The sequence below is a fragment of the Castor canadensis genome, chromosome 12 (genome assembly GCF_047511655.1).
Source record: "Castor canadensis chromosome 12, mCasCan1.hap1v2, whole genome shotgun sequence".
In the NCBI taxonomy this organism is placed as follows: Eukaryota; Metazoa; Chordata; class Mammalia; order Rodentia; family Castoridae; genus Castor; species Castor canadensis.
The window spans coordinates 92765544-92788772 of record NC_133397.1 but is presented as its reverse complement, the minus strand read 5'-3'; the positions used below and the strand labels follow the sequence as shown (position 1 = coordinate 92788772).

Sequence of the window (23229 nt, the reverse complement as noted above, 5' to 3'; positions counted from 1 at the left end):
AAAAATACTCTGGGTCTTTCTGTGATTTCTATGGTGAGTAATGTTTGAGATGACATTTGTCCTCTCACAAGTCCATTTGAATTGACCATATGTGGCTGTTAACTAGGAAGATTTTAGAAACCTCCATCCAACTAGCCAAATTGAGGGGTTGGGGATTTAGCTCAGTGGAACAGCGCTTGCCTGGCAAGTGCAAAGACCTGACCCCAGCACCAAAAAAAAGGAAAAAATAGAAAAAAAAAACACCTAGCCAAATTGAGCTCAAGGTAGAGAATAGCATCTGAAGTAAAATTTCAACATGTTAGAATTCAGAGATTCTTAAAATCAAACTTTGAACTCCATAAAGACATTTTTGGGATTAGGTCATGGCAATGTGACATCAAGAGGACAGTCTTCCTGTGCCACATATTAACAGGTACAGAGATAAATTGGCACCTGTCCATGGTGAGTGGTGAAGATGTGGAGGGAACTCTGACATGTGAGGAGTGGTTGAAGAAACTGGTGATATTTTAGACTTGGAAAGCACAGAAATGTCCCCCATGGTTCAAGTTAACACAGACAAGTTAAATTGGAACTAGATTTGTCATTATGTCATGTGGTTGTAAGCTACAATAAATAAGATTTCAGAGGGCTTGGGCTGGCGGGGAGCTGGGCTGGGGGCAGGGGGCGGGCACTCCCTGTGGGAAGCTGGGCAGGTGGGAAGCCCAGGCCATGCTGGCTGGGGCGCTGGGCCTCGGAGGGGAGGGGAGGGGGCGGCGGAGCCTGGCGCGGTGGCAGAGGCGAACAGCTCGGTGGGCCCGAGACCATGTGGACAGGGGGCTGGCGGCCAGGCGGGCTCCACTGGGCGGCCTCTGCCGCAAACATGGAGAAACTCAGCGTGCTGCAGGAGCAGAAGGGCGAGCTGCGCAAGCGGCTGTCCTACACCACGCACAAGCTGGTGAAGCTACCGAGTTCGACTCCATGACTCACTACCTAGAGATCGAGCTGCGCCGCTTGCAGGAGGAGCTGGAAAAGGTCACGGAAAAGCTGCGCAGGATTCAGAGCAACTACATGGCGTTGCAGAGGGTCAACCAGGAGCTAGAGGACAAACTGTACCGCATGGGTCAGCACTATGTGGAGGAGAAGCGTGCACTGAGCCATGAGATTGTTGCCCTCAACAGCCGCCTGCTGGAGGCCAAGGTGACCACCGACAAGCTGTCAGAGGACAAGGAGCTCTATAGGAAGGACTGCAATCTAGCGGACCAGCTGCTGCAGTGCAGCCAGACCTAAGGCAGGGTCCATAAGGTGTCCAAGCTGCCCTCGGACTTCCAGCAGCGTGAGTCTGCACATGGAGAAGCACGGATGCAGCCTGCCCTCGCCCCTCTGCCACTCAGCCTACGCCTACAGTGTCCCCACCTGTGTCATCGCCAAGGTGCTGGAGAAGCCTGACCCCACCAGCCTGTCCTCCCGTCTGTCGGATGCCTCAGCCCAAGACCTGGCCTTCCGCGATGGGGAGGAGAAGCCAGGCCTACGGCCCCCATACAAGGGAGACATCTACTGCAGTGACACGGCCCTCTACTGCCCTGAGGAGCGGCGGCACGATCGGCGGCAAGCGTGGATGCACGTGTGACCGACGTGGGCTTCCTGTGGGCCCACAACTCCACCGACAGCACGGCCGAGGAGGAGGAGGCCGAGGCGGCGGCCTTCCCTGCGGGCTTCCGGCATGAGGCCTTCCCGGGCTATGCGGGCTCGCTGCCCACATCCAGCTCCTACTCGAGCTTCAGTGCCACCTCCGAGGAGAAGGAGCACGCGCAGGCCAGCACCCTCACGGCCTCGCAGCAGGCCATCTACCTGAACAGCCGCGACGAGCTCTTCAACCGCAAGCCGCCCGCCCCCGCTGCCACCCACGACGGCAGCCCACGCTTTGCCAAGGCCACAGCTGTGGTGGCGGCCCCACTCGAGGCCGAGGTGGCCCCAGGGTTTGAGCGGACAGTGTCTCCATACCCGGCCGAGTCCTTCCGCTTCCCGGCCTCCCGAGGCCCCCAGCAGGCCCTGATGCCCCCAAACCTGTGGAGCCTGCGGGCCAAGCCAGGAAACACCCGGCTGGCCAGTGAGGACGTGCGAGGCCAGTGGCGGCCCCTGAGCGTGGAGGACATTGGTGCCTACTCCTACCCGGCTGGCACTGTCAGCCGTGCCTCACCCTGTAGCTTCTCTGAACGCTATCATGGTGGCAGTGCAGGCAGCCCAGGCAAGAAGGCCGAGGGCCGCGCCAGCCCACTCTATGCAACCTACAAGGCCGACAGCTTCTCGGAGGGTGATGACCTCTCCCGGGGCCACCTGGCCGAGCCCTGCTTCCTGCGGGCAGCTGGCGACCTGAGCCTCAGCCCCAGCCGTTCAGCCAACCTGCTCCCTGGCTAGGCACCCAGCGAGGGGGACCGGGACAGGCTCGGAGTGCAGCTGTGCGAGGCTGGCAGCAGCCCTGAGCCTGAGCATGGCTCCAGGGACTCCTTGGAGCCCAGCTCCATGGAGGCCTCACCCGAAATGCATCCTGCCGCCCGCCTCGGCCCCCAGCAGGCCTTCCCGTGGACTGGCAGCTCGGGGCTGAGCTGCAAGGACAGCCTGACTAAGGCCCAGCTCTACGGAACCTTGCTCAACTGAGCGTCCAAGCAGGCCGCTGTCACCAGCCCTCCACCCAACTCCTGGCCAAAACACTTGACACCTAAGAAGGTGCCACTCCCTCCCCAGACACTGTACTACCCCAACCCCCTGCCAAGGAGGACGGACTCCCCTCAGCACCCCTCACACCTAGCCCAGTAGAGCCTGAGAGGAGGACCCTCTCCGCGTTGTGTGTCTGTCCAGCCCCAGCCACTAGCACGGCACCCCTACTTAGACGTTTCACACTCCGATGCCCTCCCCACTCGAGGTGATCATCCTCCCTTTTATAAAGTGAAAGTATTTTTATAGAGAAAAAGGGTCTTTCTTTCTTAACGCACTTGGCCTCCAGCTCCTGGATGGCAGCCTCAGCGTTCTCAATGCAAAGCTCCTTCGTTTTGCAGGTGAGGGCACAAGAGGCTTGCCCCAGGCAAGGGAAAGGAGTGGCCTGCGGAGACCAAGCTCTACAAGGAAGGAGACACCCAGCAAGTCAGCAGCAAGGGACTCCTGAGGCTCTGTCCACCAAGAGGGGAAATGAAACCAGTTAAGGCATAGTAAGTATTTTAAAAATCTGTTTCTCACATTGTGGCCAGCACATCACCCTGAGCTCTCCCATGGCCTCCCGGGTGGGGCCCGCGTCCCAGTACTGCCAGTGCTCGTTCCTCCCGACCCCTGCTCCTGACACCACCTTACTCTACCTCAGACATATGAGGCCCCTCCAAGCCCTGCATTCCCTTCGTCTGTGATGCATGCCTGTCCTGTTAGTACTGTACTTTGCATTCATTAATAAAAGACACCAGTGGAAAGAAGAAAAAAAATAAGATTTCAGATCATAAGATAAGAAACAGTAGACAGAGTTGTCAGAGGAAAGTAATGAGTTGACGTCACAATAATAAGCTTCCTTAAAGAACACTAGACTGGGATTCTAAAGGTGACTCATACTAGCACAGATGGCCCTCTTCTCCTGTCTTGTGCCCTTGGGTAACATTGCTAATTTGTGGCACTTTTTCCCCCTTGATTCTTGGAAATCACAATTTCTTCCCAGATTAAATTAGAATTGGCATGTGAATTAAAACCTTCATTCTCTGTGTGGACTAGGTAATGTTTAAATTTCTTCCAACTGCAAAAGACTACAGTTCCAAGACTTGTGAAACCCACATGATAGCAAACACACAATGTTTATATCTTTTAAATAAGTATTGCTGATAGAAACAGCCACAACACATGCTTGTTATACCAGAGGAAGTTAACAATGATTCCTCAGAATCCTCTAATATCCAGGGTTTTTTCAATTTTATTTTGCTTTAATAGTTTGAAAAATGTCTTTCTACAGTTGAGTTGTCTCTAAGTTGATTATTTTAATCCATCTATTTTTTACAAGATAAGTTTGTCAAGCAGTTAATGGTTATTATTTTCTCTAATAGAGCTTGACCCAAGTATCTTCATGCATTTTGCTTACTTTTCCAGTTCTAAGATTGGGCAGGGGGGCGGGGGGGAGGAAATGTGAATATAGTGTAATAAATGTTGAATGAAAGATGAACTTATGTCAGCCAGGAACATGCAGTAAACAAAAGGGAGAAAACCATTCAAGCTGCAGAGCTTGGCCTCAGGAATTAATTCAGGTGATGGTGGCCGCTATTTCAAGATCCAAGTGAGAAAAGGAAACTGGCATTGTATGAGGAGGGAACTTTTCAGAGAAATAACACAAATCAATAACAGTTAAGATCATATTCATATATGTTAAGCTATTTCTTTTAAAAATACAATATATATTTTAAAATATAAGGTCTGATAGGCATCTACCCAAAGAACATGGAATGGTCATTACAGTTGTTTCTATAAATTTTTCTCTTCTTGATTCTAGCCTGTCAGATTTCTTTGAGCATTGGGAATGCAGACTCTGCTGCCTCATTTTCCATTCTTCTAGATTTTGTGTATTTTTCCTCACCTACAGATGTGTCCTCCTTGCTTTTGAAAATTATTTAATAAAGAATTTGATATAGGAATAAAGATCAGAGATATCAGGTCAGAGTGTTGAGCACCCTCGAAGTTAGACTAACCTAACAGTTAGTCTAACTGTTGGGAATAAGGGAGCTGCAGGAAGAGTGCAGACAGGGTCCCCTAAATGACGGGATTCCTCAGTGAGTGTGATGAGTTCTTCAGCTCTGTCACGTGCCACATAGGGATGTAGGCATGGTTCCATATAGACTTTGAAAGTTTTTAAAAGAAAATACAGGAAATCTCTAAATTGTTAAAACATTGGTTCTAAGGAAAAACAAAAGATCCAACAATGTTCAGGCCAAAGAAAACACCTCTGTGGGTCAAATCCAGTCTGTAGCCCACCACTTTGCTAACTGTGCATGAGAATAGCAGTGTCAAGCAGTTAAGTTTCCTCTGGTCACCTACATCTGGAATGTGCATGCCATGGTCCTGAAGCTGAGGACCAGGTGCTCTGGGGAGAGCAATGCCATGTTCCTCAAGCACTGACACTGTTTCTGGCTGACTGGTTGGGGGTGGGGGAGGGAAGGAAGCTGGTAAACCCTTCATAGTTCTGAGAATGGTGTTGCACCCATCTGTCAGCATGTGCATGGAAATAGTGTCACGTACTCTCATCCTGGTTTTACCATTGCCACACGGGTTATGGCTTAAAAGCTGTGGTCTGTGTCCTGTAGAGAATGATTCATGAACTCTAGACAGGGAGGGCTTGGCCTGCAAAGATGTGGCTTCCTGGCCATTTAAAATGTGTGAGGCAAGTCTGCTGAGTGTCGTTCCTCATTGTGCCTTGGAGGGTGCTGTGCAGCGTGAGGCCTGACTCCCCCAGTGGTGGCCATGGAGGCTGGCTGAGAGGGAGAAATCTTGCAGAGGTGGCTGAGAGGGAGAAATCTTGCAGAGGTGTATGCTTAGTACCCTCCCCATAAGAGAGAAGATGGGTGTTTTAGAAGTACAGAAACATTCCAAGTATAATGGCATTCGTGTATTAGTATTATTTTGTAGTTGCTAGATATTTGTCTAGCACAAAGAAAAAAATCTAACAAAATATGTACTTGTAAATATTTAAAGACTGTAAAGATAAAGGGATAACCTTTCACATTAGATATTAATTTGGAGGAGGATGTAGGTGTGAATAAATGTGGTGCTCTATTAGAAAGAAAACAACAACTAAGATGGCAGTTGTTTGACATTAATTTATAAATTCATTGCAATTTGAATTGAGTGGTAGGAGCTGGGTTAGAAAGCTTGGCAAAGTAATTCTGGACTTTATCTAGAGGAATACGCATGTAAGATGAGCCAGAAAACTCTTGAAAAAGTGTGTCAATGGGAGAAAGTATCAAAATATATTAAAACAAATTGTAAAACTATAGTAATCAAAACAGTGACTGTGTCTACAGGAATAGATAAACTACTGGGACATCCAGAATCAGAACCAATTGTGTATAGACATTTGGTATGAACAAAAGAGAAGTGTTTTAAATTGCTGTGGATTAATAGGCTATTTAATAAATGGTATTGGACAATTGGCTAGCCAAACGTAAAATATAAAACTAAATTCTTGTCTAATTCATTATGCTGAGACAAATTTTAGATGTAGAAAATTAAAAAATGAAAGTAGTGGAATACAACAAATGGGAGATAATTTTTGCAGCCTGTGTTGGAAAGACTTCCTAAGCATAATAATACACATAAATCCAAAATGGAAAAGGTGGTTGCCTTTTAATATACACAGCCATGGACGACTATATGTTAAGTCACCATAAATAAGGTTAAAAGATAAAGTAAAATTGTGGCCCCAAGTTCAATCCCCAGTTACCACAAAAATGTACAGTACATGTGAAAGTGTTAATATTCTTTACATATAAAGACCTCTCACAAATTATTTAGAAAAAGATAAACACCCAAATGAAGAAATGGACAAAGAATATGCAGAGGCTACTTACCAAAAGAAAATTGCAAGCAATCAAAAAATACATGAAAAGGCAGAGTCTGAACTTCACCTGAACACTAAGAATTCAGATAAAGCAGCCATTCAGTGTCATTCTTTCCCCATCAGATAAGCAAAGATCATTCTGGTGTCCTGCAACTCCATACTGGGATTTTACGCTAAGAGAAAACATTGACTAGCTGTATAGATGACAAGATGTTTGTTAGGGCTGGGTCATGATTCAAGTGGTAGAGCACTTGCTTAGCAAGCACATGCCCTGAATTCAAACTCCAGTACAACACACACACACACATAAAAGCCAGGCACAGTGTCTCATGCCTATAATCACAGCTATTAGGGAGGCAGAGATTGGGAAAATTTTGGTTTGAGGCTGGCCTGCCATCGCAGCTACACTGTAGGTGTAAATAAGAGGATCATTGTCCCAGCTGGCTGGGGCAAAACCACAAGTACCTATTCAAAAAAAAAAAAAAAGGCTGCGTGTGAACCTGTCTAACAAATGTGAGGCCCTGAGCCCAAACCCCAGTACTTCAGAAAAATGTACTGCTGTGTGGTTTATAATGAAAAGAAATTTGAAATAGCTAGTGGTTTATTTCTTAAAAATATTATAATGTTTTTGAGTGAAACAATTGTTAAACAGCATGTATATATTTAAGTGTATAAGAAGAGGTCTAGAAGAATATTCCCTAAAACATTTTAATTGCAGTTGAATCTGGGTAGTGAGAATTCTGTAGTTTTTCTTTATTTCTTTATGTATCATTAAATTTTTTATATTACAATATTTTATGTTTATAATGGCAAAACCAAATAAATTTATGTAACCATGCACACACAAGCCACAAACCAGCTTCTGCAGTTGCTCATGCTTGGTATAGGATGTGACTTTTAAAGTGCACTCATTCTGTTGTCTGTTTGAGTAAGTATGGGTCATATTTCAGTGACTGGGGCCTGGCTGGCATTGATGGGAGCTGAGGCCATCTCAGTTCACTTTTTTCCTTCTACCATAATTCTTCCCGCTTTGGGGGAACTTCAGGGGAATCTCTTCTTTGATATAAAAGACTGTAAATGAATGTGTGTGAGACTCTAGGTGATAATATTATAAGAATCTAATGTCTTTTTGCTAAATAGAATGAGCCACATTTTATATCATAACTGATGGAAAAAGAGTTACTCATTTTCATGAGGGTAAAACATCAAGTAAAATTTCTGCATCTTTCATTTTCCGATTTTCTCCTTCCTTCCTTCCTAGTTCAAACCCTCTTCCAAACTAGGGTTTGAACTCAGAGCTTGCAACTTGAGCCACTCCACAGCCCTTTTTTGTGATGGTTTTTTTTTCAAGATAGGGTCTGAAGAACTGTTTTGCCCAGGCTGGCTTTTAACTATGATCCTCCTGATCTCCACCTCCTGAGTAGCTGTGATTACAGGCGTGAGCCTGGCACCCAGCTTCTTCCTTTTCTTTGGTGGTGCTGGAGATTGAGCCTACAGCCTTGAAAAGAATTGTTTTTTCTAGAGAGCTAGGAAAGCATTCTACAACTTGAGACATGCCCCAGACCTCCAGTTTCTTTTACAATGAGAATATACTTATAATTAGAAAAATTTTAAGAAGTTGTTTGGAAAAATGATCTTATGTTTTAAAACTGAATTGGGCAGAGATCACCACACACCTGATTATTCTGAAAGAATAGGACTAAACAAAAGGCTGTAAGGTTTATTTTAGGTTGATTTGTTGTTCCAGCTCTGATTTTTATAATGGAACATCACTTTAGATGTGACATGTTAAATGACTATAAAATTATGACATCTAGAGTTTCTTCTCAACTGTAGTTTTATAGCTGTATTATTATTATTATAACCTTGAAATATTGACTTTAAAAGAAAAAAATGTGAAGGCATAAAGCACACAAATTATTCAATTAGAGTAGAAGCCTGGTGGGTGGTGAGACTTTTTACCAGGAGGTTGTCTAGCTGGTTATAGGCAAGTCACTTGCCAACTTTCTGCTTAGAGGGATATGCCTGGTAGTCTAGGATAGTCCGTATTTGTATTTGCTAAAGTCATTCTGAATATAGCCCAGGCTATATCCTCCCCTGTGAGTCCCCCTTCCAGAACCTCTTGTTGGCTTTTACTGTCCTGACATACACATGTGTTAGTCAGTCTTCCATTAATGTGAAGATACAGCAGAAGATCTGAAAATGACCCATATAAAAGGAATGGTGAGCGTGATCCATATCTTGATTTATCTACCCCATCTCTAATGTGCTATGAGCATGCCTGTGATTTCTCCTGCTGACAGTTTCAAAGTTTCTGCTGCTGCTACTGTGGTTTGTTTCATAATTCATAATTAAAGAATGTCATTCCTGTCTTTACATAAATGCCACCCCATGTGGGCCAGCTACCCTGATGCTCCCATGTAAAATAGCAGCCCTTTGTCAAGTCCTAGCCTCTTTTTCCCAGCATTTTTCACCCTCTGACATGCACAGTGACTACTTGTTTGTCTCTGTCTCCTCCACTAATGCATCAGCTCCTCAATTCACTTCAAGGTTAAATCCCCACTTCTCCAGCAGTGCCACAAGGGCTAGGAAAGGGGTGAGTGGGATGGAAGCCACTTTTAGGTCTCCTGACCCATCATTCTCTCCTTCCTGGGGAGACCACTGCGTGATGCACTCTAATGTTAATTATGCCTTTAAGTGTATTTATGTCCTTGTGTGTACATATATCCAAACAACAGATGATGTTGTTTATCTTCAAAACATTCTCACAGGCAGAGATACTTGGATCCTCTGTAACTGGCCTTTGCTTATGGATTTGAGATTCATCTTCGTGCATGTCTGAGCATTCACCTCATACCGTTCACATCCCTTCTTTTTCCTGGGACTTTCTCAGTCTGACTGGTGGCAACAATGGTACAGATTCTAGCAATGCATTAGAAAAATGATTAAGATGGAAAATTTTGTGTTGTGTGTATTTTACCACAATTAAATAACTTGAAAACTTATCAAATTGTACATTTAAAAATGAGTTGGAATGGGGACAATATAGGATCATCATAAAATTGATTTTATTTTTAAAATAAAATCCTTAAAATTTGTATTTTCTGATTATGAATTTTTCTTCAGCACCATTGACTACAGTTAATCATAGAATTCTTTTTTTCTAGGAATTGGGATTTTTGTTCTTGCTACCTTAAAAATTGAATTCCCTCAGGAGTATGGAATATATTTTATTGTGGAGTTCTCCCATATTCGAAATCCTGATGGCTTTTCTCTCAAGCAAGAAGAAACTAGAGAACAAATATGTTGAGGTGTCCTAAATAGTATCAAAAGTTGGCTTTCAGCAAGAGTCTAAATGTCAGGGAAGCCCACACGACAACCTGGCCTCAGGTGCAGGCACAGAACCGTCTTATCTTCAGAACACACTCACAGGTCTTCTTTCTATCAAAGGAATGCTTGCTAGAGGACAAAGTTTTATTTAGATATTATAAAACTATAATTGAAAACATTAAGGAATATTTTGGCATTCATAATTTTGGATAATGACTCACTTGTCCTTGGCTAACTATGAAATTTTTCAAGAGAGGTCACATATTAACCCAACTTGGCATTTTGTTTCTAGAACTCCACCTTGGGGATGTATGATGACTAGCCTGTTTCTAAAGATAAAGTCAGACTTTAGTCAAATGCCAATTTAAAAATAGGTTCTTTTCATACAGATTAATAAATTTGATTAGTATATTTCCTTGAGCTTTGTTAAATTTAAGTATGTAGCAACACATGTGGGAGTGAAATGACCTATTTCCCTGTGGCTGTTTGACTTCTATTCAATCAGCAGTTACTGAGAATCTACCACATTCCTGGCACACGTCAGGGGCCACTCTAAGAGGAAAAGGACAGGGCTCTTGTCCTTTTGGATCACAGAATTCGTGAGTAAGACAGATATGTAAAGCAAGATCACAAAAACAGTACAAGCTGCCACAGAAGCAAGAATGTCCCATCCCTACACAGTCCCTGTGCACTCTGAGACAGTGCTCGAAGGCATGGGGAGACAAAGAGGAAGGTGGCAGGAGAGTGTGGCAGCACTTCTACCACCCTTATCAACCACCTTCTTCAGGACACTAAGAATGATAATATTTGTAATGATGATAAATGCTAGTCATTTCTGATTTGGGCAATTGATATTTTCTCAGACATAAGAAATATGACTAAAAACATTATGATAAGCTTCATTTTTTTGAATTTTGAAAAGACAAACTTACTTTTGTTTGGGTTCACAAAAATATTAAGCAGAAAGTAGAGCTTCTGTATTCTATTTGCCCTGATATCTGCATAACTGTCCCCACTACCAAACCCATCCCTGCCTCCAGCAGTGCATTTGTTGAGTCAATGAGCATTTACTGAGCCATTGTTATCACCCAAAGTCCGTCATACACCTCAGCGTTCACCTTGGTGTTATACACTCTCTGGATTTTGGCAAATGTATAATGACATGTTCTTATACAGAATAGCTTCTCTGCCCCAAAGATCCCCCTTGTTCCACCTACTCTTCCTTCTTCCCTGTCTGATTATTTTTAAAAAAAATTTTTGTTGAGTTTAATGTATAACCTAAGTAAGAGCAGCCTGCCTGAAATACAGAAGTAGCCCAATATCTGCTGCCCCAAACCCCTTCAAAACAGCCATTCTGAAATCACCAAGGACTCTATTAGCTTATTTGGTCATCTAGCGCTCCATTGGTGAGCTGCTGTGTTGAGCACAACTGCCCCAAATCTATGTCAGAGTCTTTGGCATTAAATCCTGCACTTTCCAAACCTGTTGGTCACAACCCCCTCTTTCCCCCTCTCTCCCCATCTTTGGCTGCTGTCATCTCCACAGAAAGGTCAGAAGTCCCTGGACAGATATACCCCACTCTCTGAAGGGCTGGGGTGCTTTGTGCTCCAGATGTCTCATTACAATACAAATAGACCTATTTGCCTTTAGAGAAGCAAATGTGTTCTGTGCTCAACTGAACTTGTAAAATTTCATTAAGAAGCTAGTCCTCAGCCCTGATTAAGCAAACACTGGGTGTTTGGCAGGAATATTTTAACTTCCTATTTCCAAGCTAGCTCAGTCTTCTCAAGGTTACTGATTGTCAGCTGGAACCAACAGTTTTTCAGTTACCTGAATGTTTTACCACTCCATCAGCAGGGAATCTCTCACCCACCCCATTAAACCAGGGAAGAAAACCAAGGCTCTGCCCTCAGAGGAGCTTTCACAATTTGAATGGGGACCTCACAGTTGCTTGTTCCAATACAGGACAAGAGACTAGAGTCTACTTCTCTTTCCAGTTCAACTTGAAATTGACACCAGGTTCTACCCTCCCATATTTGCCTTCATGAGCATTTAAAGTTTTCACAAAGATCAGATTTCTTATATATGTTAGATATTAAAAAGATACCTCTATTTGGTTAATTGTAAGCATTTATTTTCAAGTCTAAGAAAGACCCCAAGAGAGAAAGATGCAGAAAGTTTAAGGGGGTTGGTTGTTGCTGTGACTCATGTTGTTGATGCTGCTGTAGGCTCAGTGAATGAGGAGGAATGGTGTGGAAAGGTTTTTTCCAAGGAAGAATACACCATAATAGCATTTACCAATATGTGTTTCCAGAGTCCAGAGCGAGTCTAATAAGGGTGTGGAAAGAAAAACAGGGGTTCTGTGGTCAAATGAAATTGGGAAGCACCCTGCCACAATTTTCTTTGTGTTTTATTGATTCGTACTGCACAATGCTGCAAGATAGGTTCTGAGAATTCCGGTCTATAAGGAAATCAATTGAACTTTCTTATATAACAATGATTCTCACTGGTTTTTGGCTTCTAATACCTTCTTCTAACAGGAAGCTTACCTTGTTTGTGGATTTATTACATGAACTTTTGACCCCCATATGGCCAGTGAATTAGTTTTTTTAAAAAATCAAAAGAAATTTCAATAACAATAATTTTAAATACCATGCATGCATTGCTCAGCTCAGGTCCTGGGAGAAGCTCTCGGTCAGCCCTGCATTATCATTAGTTGTGTTTGCTTTGTTGTCTGATCTGCTAAGTGTTTCCCTACTCTTAATTTTGTGAAAACATACCTCCTAAATAGCAAGTGGTGCCCAGTAATCAAGGTAAAAATGATGGTAATCCTCCCAAGCCAAAAAAGACATATACGTGCATAAGGCATCAGGTGAAAATTTTAGGGTTGTTGAAAGGCAATATGTCTTTAGTGGCTAACAAGGGTCTACTGTTTGCAAAAGTTTTGACCCAACACCTAGGACCAAAGGACTATCCTTTGGGACATACTGCTATAAACTGAGTCTCTGGAATAGACTCTGGCAGTGGTTCTTGTACTTAGTGTGCATCAGAATCCTGGAGGGCTTCTTAGAACACAGACTACTGGATCTCACCCTTAGTGTTTCTGATTTGATATGTACACCGTGGTGCCTGAGAATCTGCATTTGTAGAATATTCTGCTGGGTGAGAGCCACGCTTTAGAGAACCACTGATCGAAAGTCAAACTGGAAGTAAAACAAGTATTCTAGTGGTTGGGTAGGAATACCAGAGGCCCACTGCTATATGGTGGACAAATTCAACATATACTGATTGAACCTGCTGTGTGCCAGGCACTGGGCTAGCTGCTAGGGATGCACTGGTGGTGAACACAGGCCTGGTCCTTGCCACAAGACCTTCTAGGGTAGTGGAGAGATAGGCACTAAACAGGAAAAGGAGGTGGGTGGGTCAGTCGGTACTTATAAATTGAACAGACTGCTGTGATGAAGGCCAACAGAATGCTATGACACTAATGAAGGGTGATCAGGAAAGACCTCTCTGAAGTGGCAGTGATGTGTAAGCTGCAATTGGCTATGAGAAACTAGGGTCATGAGAAGACTAGGGAGATGTTTCTTCCTGGATAAAGATATGAGCAAAGGCCCTGAGAGGTGTGGGGAGAGAGTAGCAGAGTTCCAGGACTGAGGAGGGCCAATGTGATGGGAGAGGGGTAGAGAGAGAGAGAGAGCAAGGGAGAAGATGACAGAGAGGAGTAGGTGAGATAGAAGGAGAGGGAAAGAGGGAGGAAAGGAGGGAGGAGGAGGGAAGGAAGTTGGAAAAGCCATAAAGAAGGGACGGGCCAAGCCATCTGAGCTAAGTGAGGAGCTGGGTTTTGTCTACATGCAAAAGATCCTGGTGAATATTTTAGAAAGTTACTTTGGTTGCTATGTGAAGAAAAGATTGTGAAGGGAAGAGTAGAAGCTTGTGAGATGATAGCTGGAGTCAGGGTAGAAAGGGCAAGCCTGGGATCAAGTATAGCATGGTTGGGTTGCCATACCTGAGCTCTGGTGCCACCCACAGGGATATCTCATAACTGCTGTGGTAAGGAGATGTGGATTGCTTCACAGCATAGCATGGAGGAAGATCACTCAGTGTCTGATACTGGATTACGTGAAAGAAATCTGCTAAGAATGGTTCCTGTCCTGAGCAATGGAGTAGAGAAGGGATGAGCTGGAAGAGGAGGACTAGCTTAATGACATAGGGCCCAGTTCATTTGAGAGAAGACACAGATGGGGCTGGAATCATCTGGAGATGTCTTCTCTCACACATCTGTCAGCTTGAGCACCTACATGTGGACAGTCTTCATCTACATTGGAAAGCTCCTCCTCCTTCCTTTTTCAGATAGGGTCTTGTACTTTTTGCCCAGGCAGGCCTTGGACCGTGCTCTTCCTACCCATGCCTTTCTTGTAGCTTGGATTGCAAGCATGTACCACCATGCCCACCTTGTTCTTTCAGAGAGATAGGGTCTTGATAATTTTTTGCCCAGGCTGGCCTTGAACTAAAATCCTCCTATCTCTTATGTCTCCTAAGTAGCTGGGATTATAGACATGATCCATCACACCCAGCCCTTTGTAGCTCAACTTCTGAAATGACAGCTCAGGGAGGGCAGCTGCATGGAAGTGGGGCATTCAGGCCCGAATAATGACATCCAGTTTAGACTTCAAAAACCTCTGTGCCAGCCAAAAGAAAATTTGTGGGCAGATTTGGGGATCAACTTTTGAGCCCTGGTATTGATTAAAACAGAACTTTAAAATTTACAGATACATGTTTGTTGACTCAACTAATGCATGAATGTCAGGGCAAGATAAGAATCATTTCTTTGTCTCAATTTTCCAAACCCCAGGGTCATTCTGAAATTCTAAGAAAACCCTTTTGTTCATCTCATAGGTGGGTCAATTCATCTACATCATCACTATGTCATTTTTAAAAGAAGTCTGAATTTAAAAGCTGCCACATTAAATTAATAAATTTATTATTACCCAAGTTTAGGGTGAATAATTCCTAATTCTATATTTACCAGCAGTGTATCTTACCAGTGATGCTTCTGCAAATTGTATTTTATGATGTTTTTTCCCCAGGAAAACTGCCGCAGATGGCCAATTCCTTCTTTGTCTTCCAGACACAGAAAATTTTCTGAGCACGTCTAGTGCTCAGAATGTTTCTTGCATGGGCTTCCCAGGGACCAGTCTCCATTCTTAGCTGTTCACAGGTGCTCACTTGGCAGGAAACCAGAGATGCCTCATGTGACCCCATTCACTGTGTGCTCACTACCTTCCTGTCACCTCAGTAATTACAAGTGACTCTGGCAGCTATCAGCTTTTGTTCACTAAAAATGGGAGGCTTGTCCTGTCAGCCCCCTCGTCAGGTGACACTTGCCACACAGGCTGGCATCTTTCCATTGTGTTCTCTGATCCTGCATATCTCCGGTTACGGGACATACTACAGAGGATGTTTGCCTGGCTCCTGGACGTGTTCCCCCCTCCTTTTGGATGATGCTACTTGATTAGTGTGGGATTTAGGTGAGACTGGGTGGGATGCCTCCTTATCCTTCCACACCCCTGCTTCCACCCAATCTGCTCTCCCTGTTCCCTTCAGCCAGCCAGAAGGAGCATGTTAGGGGTAGAGTATGGGAGCAAATGGCAACATTCTTGAGTGCTAACCATATAGTAGGTTAATGCAGTGCTTTGTAAGCATTATTTCATCTCACAAATCCCCAGGAGCAAGGTAATATTATTATCCTCATTTTACAAAGAAGGTTCAGTAACTTGCCAGAGGTCTTACAGATCTAATTCAGGACCAGGGTTTCAATCTGAGCCTTCGAATTCCAGAGCCCACTAGGATGTACTACCATCTGCAGAAGTGGCTAAAAATAAAACCAGAATAAACCAGTGTGAACAATGTCCAGGGAACATGAAGGAAGGCCTGGGGGTAGATGAGGATTAGGCCTCTAAAATAGTAAAACACCTTAGGGGTAGGAGGAATGAGGAGGAAGGTGGTTCTAGTTGAGAGATAACACTGACTGTGTTGAGAAACAGTGGAGGAAAGCAAGGGTCCTGGGCTGGGAAGGGTCCCATGGCAGGGGTGGAGAAGCAGTGGAAAGTGCTAGAATCCTGCAGCAGGCAAATAAGTGGAGTGTGTGTGGTCCACCAGCTGGGAGTGGAGGGCTCCCATACCAGGCCAACAAGCTTCTGTGTCAGTGTGGGACAAAGCCTTCCTAGATTCTTTTTTCTCACTAAAGCACCTGTGCTGTGAGGGAAGGGCTCTTCTGAGCATTGTTGTCCAGCTGGGGGAAGTGCATGACCTGTCTGACCCCACAGACAGCTGCCCCCAGAGAACAGAGGGAAAGGGCTTCCAGCACCAGGCCCTCAGCACTGCCTGGGAACACAACAGTTGTGCTCCCCCTTCCTTTGCAGCCCTCCCTTCACTACACCCTTGACCTTGTGCTGCTGCCAGAGAGAGGTCATGAACTGTAGTCACCAAGGGGTCCTGCTACTCAGACACAGCTGGTAGTGTGTGAGGCCAGGCTGCAAGTGATCCAAGGAATGTACAAAGTCCCCATGCAGCCAGGTTGGAAACACTGTAGCTTTTCATTCTATGAACCAAATTTTTGATGAACTTAGGCTTTTTCTCAGCAACATGGCTAGTCTAGGCTGTGGGTTTCCCAGCACACCTTCACTTCTTTGGGAAACCCATCCTAGGAAATTCTTGAGGGACTAAGAGGAATTGGGAATGCTCAAGAGCCTGCTTCCCTTTCTCCACGCCAGCAGTTTCATTTTAATTGAAACCTCAAATCATTTCACACACATGTTGGGGCTGACCAGAGAAACTAGATATATGGTCCACATTAAAAAACAAAACAAAACAAAACCTCATTGTTGGTTTCCTGATTTGACAAGCCATTGGACTCCCAGGAAATGGGACACTCTCCATGTCACATTAGTGACAATTTTGTACTAGTAGGTGAGGTGTCCCAGAAAGCAGAACTCCACAGCAGGAGGTCCTTACAAAAGGGATGCCAGGGAGCATTGCCAGTGAGGAGCATCTGTTGAGCCTATTTGCTTCTTATTATTACCTTCTGACAAACCTGTATTTCAACCTATTGTGTAAAATCATGCTCCAAGGGGCCAATCATGCTCCAGTTGATAGGAAGACTGAGGGCCAAGCATTGAAACAAGGCCAACCTACCTGTGATGGACTGAAGGGGCTGTTTTCTTAGTTGTTTAGAGGTGGGAAAACCACAAGAAAACATGTCACCCACCTATCCATACCCTGTAGGTAACAGTTCTCTCATCACAGAAACCTGCAGGCCACCCTCATGTAGGCAGATCTTTTTCTTATGGGAACATAGGCTTTGAAAAAGACTAAGATAAATCAAGCCAGAAGTCCTTTTTATTCCTCCAAAACACATAATAAGAATCAACTGTAGGCCAGAGGTTGTGCTTCATTGCTACAGAGATGAGTGTTTTGAGTTTGACTGCCATGCATCCATAGTCCAGGTTGGGGGAGGTGGAGGAAGAGAGGGTGGGCAGCAGATGTGAGGGCATACTCCCAGAGCCAAAGCATGGAGCAGGGACAGTGTAGTAGAGTCCAAAGAAGTTTCAGATGAAAGGATACTCAAGCTGAGTTTGAAAAGACTCTTCCAAGGAGTCTCAAAGCCCCAAATCAAGGGCTTCTTGTTTTGTTGCTTTAAGGTAGCACACCATTCTTATGTCAAACATCCCTTCTCCAGTGAGTTGTTTTGTGCTGACACCTCTCCATTTCTGTCAGAAACTTACCTTTTGAACCACAGGCTCCACTGCCAGGGTCTTGGCTTTGGCAGGGAAAAGATGCTCATCTGGTTCATGGTAGGAAGCACACAGATTCTTAGAAATAAAGTGGTAATAGAAGTAGGCCAAATGTCATAGAGCTTTGCTCATTTTGTCCACTGGCATTCAGCCCAGCTTGTCACTTATAAGGTGAGAAGAGATTTCATGTCAGAAAAGTTGTGCTTAAAATGTAAGCATATCTTCTTGGGAGTGATATAAGATTAACAGTAAAGATTATAGAGCCAGGCAAGGTGACTCATACCTGTAATTTCAGCTACCTGGGAGGTGGAGACTGGGAGAATCTCAGTTCAAGGGCAGCCTGGGCCAAAAGTCCTTGAGACCCCATCTCAATCAATAAAGAGCTGGATGAGGTGGTAGGAGCCTGTCTTCTCAACTAGGTAGGAAGCACAAATAGAAGGAGGAAGTTCATGCCAGCCTGGGCATAAACATAAGATCCTATTTGAAAAATATGTGTTTTCTCTTTTGCTTTAGGCATGGCTCAAGTGGTAGAGCACCTGCCTAGGGAGCACAAAGCCCTGAGTTCAAACCCTCAGTACTACCAAAAAAAAAGGAGAAAAAAAGTAGGAGATTAGAGAGAAAAAAAATGCCATCAACCGGAACATGCTGTAGACTAAAGGGCTCTTAGCCTATGTTAAAAAAATACTAGTCTTAAAATACAAAGCAACCTAAAGTTGGGTTATGAAAGTATAGCATTTAATGTCCAATTTTGTTTTGGTGGCACTGGGTTTGAACTCAGGACTTCATGCTTACCTGGCAGTCTTTTGCTTGATCCACATCTCCAGTTCCCAAAGTCCAATTTTATGAAGGGCACATGTACATGTAGTGACAGTTTCTCTGATGGTTGTTCTCAAGCAGGCATAGGCTGAGTTGAGATTGCCCTGGATGTGAAGAGGTGCATGTCCCATTAATCCTTGTCTCCAAGAAATGCTATTATGGGGCTGACTCCCAGTGCTGGATGCACAGATAGGTATCGATCTGTAATTATGGAAGGCTGCTATTCTGCAGGCAACCACGTTAAGCAGGAAAACTCTATATAGGAATCATTGTACTGTATTTGGCTTTCTGTCCTGTTGGCTCTGTTTAAAAAGGGTATACATGACTGCTTCTTTATTGGTGATAAAGAAACAGCCCCCTAGTTACCTACCCAAGGACATTTACAAGTTTGGTGGATTTACTTCTAAGTAACTAAAGAGGGACTTTTATTTTTAGTTATTTATTTTTTGTAACATAAGTGTCTTTGGCTTCAAAATTCTCCACTGTTGTGTCAAAGATTTGGTGAGGATGCTGGCTCAGGGATGCCTGATTTGCAGGTCTCAGTTTGGGGGAAGAAAAAGGGGCATAACAATCAAACCTCCATGGTAGCTCCCGTCTGTCCAGTTTTTAACCAGATCTGACTCTATTGAGCTACTGAGGAGGAATAAGAACGGAGGTCATCAGGGCAGTAGTAATATGTTCAGAGCAGGGATTTAGAGCCACTGGTGTGTAGGTATTTTAGGTAGCTCTTTATGAGGAGAAGAGACTGCTGTGGGTACCAGGAGATAAAGGGTGAGGAATGCAAAGCCCAAGTCTAGGGTCTAAGAGGGTTCAGTTACCCATGTTTGAAATAGAATAGCTTATAATAGCCAAGATACAAGGTACAGTGGTTGACTAGTTCTAGGGAAAATGCTATTGGTTGGCTTTGGGCGATGTCAGTCCTTCTTGGAAACAAATATAACTTCCTAATAATGTAAATTCTGTTTCTGTAGAAGCTGTTCCACATCTCCTTCTTTTATTCCTGTATAGTCACCAAGGGAACTGAAAAAAATCCTGATAAATCACAAAGATGTCATTAGTAGTCATAGTTTAGAATGGCTAATATTTTGTCAGATATCTAGTTTGTATGTACAAAAAAGGTTATCCTATTTTCATTTTATAGAAAAGGAAAATGAGTCTCAGAGAGGTTGATTTATTTACCAAAAGTCATCTAGCTCATAAGTGGCCACCTAGAGGGTGGCAGAGGAGGGATTCAAAGTCAGCCATTCCCACTCCAGAGTCTTGGGTTTTCCTCATGGTAGTGTGTGTGTGTGTACACATGTGCATGTGTTTGTGACTGCCTGTCCCACAGATCACTTGATAGGAAAAAAAACACTCTAGGAGGAGAACGGAAGCCCGCTCCTTCCTGCAGAGGACTCTTACTGGTTAGTTAATGCCCAAAACAGTGCTGCTGAGAGAACACAGGAATATGGAGTGAGGAAATCCATGGTCATCAAGTCCTGGTTTGTTCCTTTAGGCAAATCGCTTAACGCTCTGAGTCAGCCTTAATTCCTGTCCAATAAAGTGGGGACTGACAACACCTGCTTGTTCACTTTTCCTGGATTTTCTTAGGAATCAGCTGAGGCTTCTATAGAACAGCACTTTGGCTACTTTATGGAGCTTTAGACAAATTTAGTTTTAGCATATTTAATCACAAGTGTAATGTTTTCTCATTGGCACAGAAACACATTCACATCAACTACTTAGAACCCACTGTACTGGTGATTTTTGTTGTCAGTATTACACACAAACTCTGCGTCTAAAATATCCACCTGAGGGTGGAAAAACTTGTTAAGGGTTTCTAATCAGTTCAGTTAAAATCATTTTTATTGGGCACAGAAGCTGGTTTTTAATGAGCATTTGCTTTTAATTCAGAAAGGAAAGAAGGCCTCCAACAACCAAGAGTTATTCTTATGTCCAGAGTAGATGCCTTTGTGCACTGCCTTCTCTGTTCATGCAACACTAATTCTTCTCTGTTCGGTGTTGTCTCACACTGTGTGCATATGCTTTCTTGATGGGTTTCATCCAACATTTGCCTTCTGTAGTAGGAAGCCCACTGCCTGGAGTGGAGAAGCAAGATTATTTCAAGCTCTAAGAAGGCAAGAACACTGTCTCTCAGTCATGCTATATCCTCAGATTGTGCACAGTGCCTGGCACATGGTGAGCTCTAAGTAAATAATTTTGTCATTTATATGAAATGAAGGGCTCTGCCACTGCCATTGACAGCTATATGACCTTGGGTCAATCAGTTAAACTCTCCAATGCCTTTCCAATTCAACTGTTTTATAATTGTAGGCTTCTTTGCTTGAGATTTTGATTCTAACTCCATGTGGTCACTTACCTAATAACCAATTTTCACCATCACTGGCTCCTTTTATGTGTGAAAAACTAGCACATTTTCACCAATAGCTGGTTATTTTTTAGGTGCTTAGACATCTATGTTTGTGGAATAAGTTAATGAATTAATTAAAAACACAGTGAGCCTGTGTTGGGGCCCTAACTGAAATTAGACTTCTTGTTTCACTTGGGCAGTTGCAATCTGTAAGCTTCCTTCATACACTTTAGCAGTGAGACATTCCCACTATGTGTACAAGAATTATGGTTTCTTTGTGAAAAGCAATTTAATAAATGCATTAAATTTAAATATGCTTGGGGGACTGCAGAGAGCAATCATGAACTTTACTAGCTTTTAGGCTGTGGGGGAAGCTCAGTGTTCTAGAGACCTGCTTGGGTCTTCCCTGGAAACTGCTGCTCTTAAAATGACTGCTGTGTTGGGGGGACAGTCACGAATTCTTGGCCAGTCTTTCATTCTGTAGGACTTAATGATCAGAATCCTGTTCCACCTTCTCTCTGTTGTTGCTCTCAAGAAATGTCCCTGGCCAAATGACATCAGGGCCTCACAAATACTTGTTATTCAGCAGCTTTCCAGGTAGAGAGTATTCTGGATAGGCTCCTGACACTTGGAATTTCTGTGCCCTGTACTGAAACAGTAAGTGTCATATGGTAACATGGTGTTGACATGTCACAATGTACCCCCAAGTTAGGCATAAACTATTTCCTTTCCCAGTTGTACTTAATTTTCTAGGTTAATTTTCTACATTCTTACTCAATACACATTTATCAAAGATGTCACTTAGGAAACAAAGACCTTCTAAGTAATTTTGAAGAGCAACCTTGTTTGTGCCTACTTCTAAAGCAACCTCTGATCTTTATGTGTCTTTATGTCCTTATGCATATTCTGGAGTTTTTATGCATATTCTAGAGTTTATGTGAACGAACTTATACTCGATACATTCTTTATTTTTAATTGGTTTCTTTCATTTAGCACAATTATTTTGACTCATCCATGTTATGATGCATATCAATAGCTTGCTCAGTTGTTCAATGGTGTTCCGTTATATGGAAGTGCCACAGTTGTCTATTCATCTGTGGTTGATGGAAATTTAGATTACTTATAGTTTTTTGGCTGCTGTGAAGATATACATGCAGGTTTCTATATGAGCGTATGCTTTAATTTCTCTTGGGTCCTCAAGAGTACAATACCTATATCATATGGCAGGTGTGTATTTAACTTTTTAAGAAACTGCCAGACTGTTTTCAGAGTGGTTGTACCATACAGCAGCATATAAATGGTCTGGTTCTTCTACATCTTCACCAACACTTACTATCATTAGTCTTTTTAGTTTCAGAAATTTTAAGTTTCCCTAAGAACTAATAATGTTGAATATTGTTTCAGGTACTTATTTCTTCTCTACAAATCATCTTTGTTGAAATATCTCTTCGAATTTTTTGCCTAATTTTAATGAATTGTTGCTTTCATATTGCTAAATTTTGAGTATTTTTCATGTTATACATTTTTCCTGGCATATGACTTGTCTTAATTCTCTCAACAATATATTTCAGAAAGAGAAGTTATTAATACTGATGAAGTATGGTTTATCAATTTATTCTTCTATGGAGTGTACTTTGGTGTCATTTCTAAGAAATCTTTGTCTAACCAGGGTTGAAGGATTTCTTCTGTTTCCTTTAGATATTTTGTAATTTTAAGTTTTAAATTTAGTTCTATGACCCATTTTGATTTAATTTTTCCTAAGGCACAAGGTATGGTTCCAAGCAATTTTTTGCCTGTGAATATCTGATTGTCCTAGCATCATTTGTTGGCAAGGCTATCTTTTCACCAGTGAGTTGTTTTTGCACCAATACTATATTGTCTTGATTACTGTAACTTGATAATAAGTCCTAAATGCAGGTAGTGTTATTGTCTAACTTTATTCTTCTTCCCTACTTATACTTTTGCATACAAGAATTTTGATCTTGGGCCTATAGTAGAGCAGAGTGCTAACTGTAAGCCTTTGTTCACCAAGGCTTGTAGCTATTTAGAGACTCAACACGAGCATGAATAATGGAATCAAATCTGGCTTGGAATCCGAGTTCTACCACCCACTAGCTTTGTACTTGTGCCCTCAATGTTTCAGACTTCTCAACAGTAAAAATAAGGGCAATCAAATTTACCCTCCATCACAGCATGGTTTCAGTGATAAAATTTGAAAATGTAAAATCTCTGATGTAATTTTTGATTAATATATGTAATTTTACTCTTAACAACTGGTGAAATAAATATATCCAATATTTAGTTATGTAAGGCAGGTAAGATCAATATCTTTGGCATTCTCATTTAATTTATCTTTTAAATTTTTTGAGTGATTTTTATTTAAT

The 23229-nt window shown here is 43.0% G+C and overlaps 2 pseudogenes; both read left to right on the top strand.

The window, feature by feature from the left end:
• The window catches only part of LOC109702145 (phosphoribosyl pyrophosphate synthase-associated protein 2 pseudogene), a 153329-nt pseudogene that overhangs the window by 68142 nt on the left and 61958 nt on the right, over positions 1 to 23229 (top strand).
• On the top strand, positions 772 to 3000 carry LOC141414891 (brain-enriched guanylate kinase-associated protein pseudogene; annotated as a pseudogene).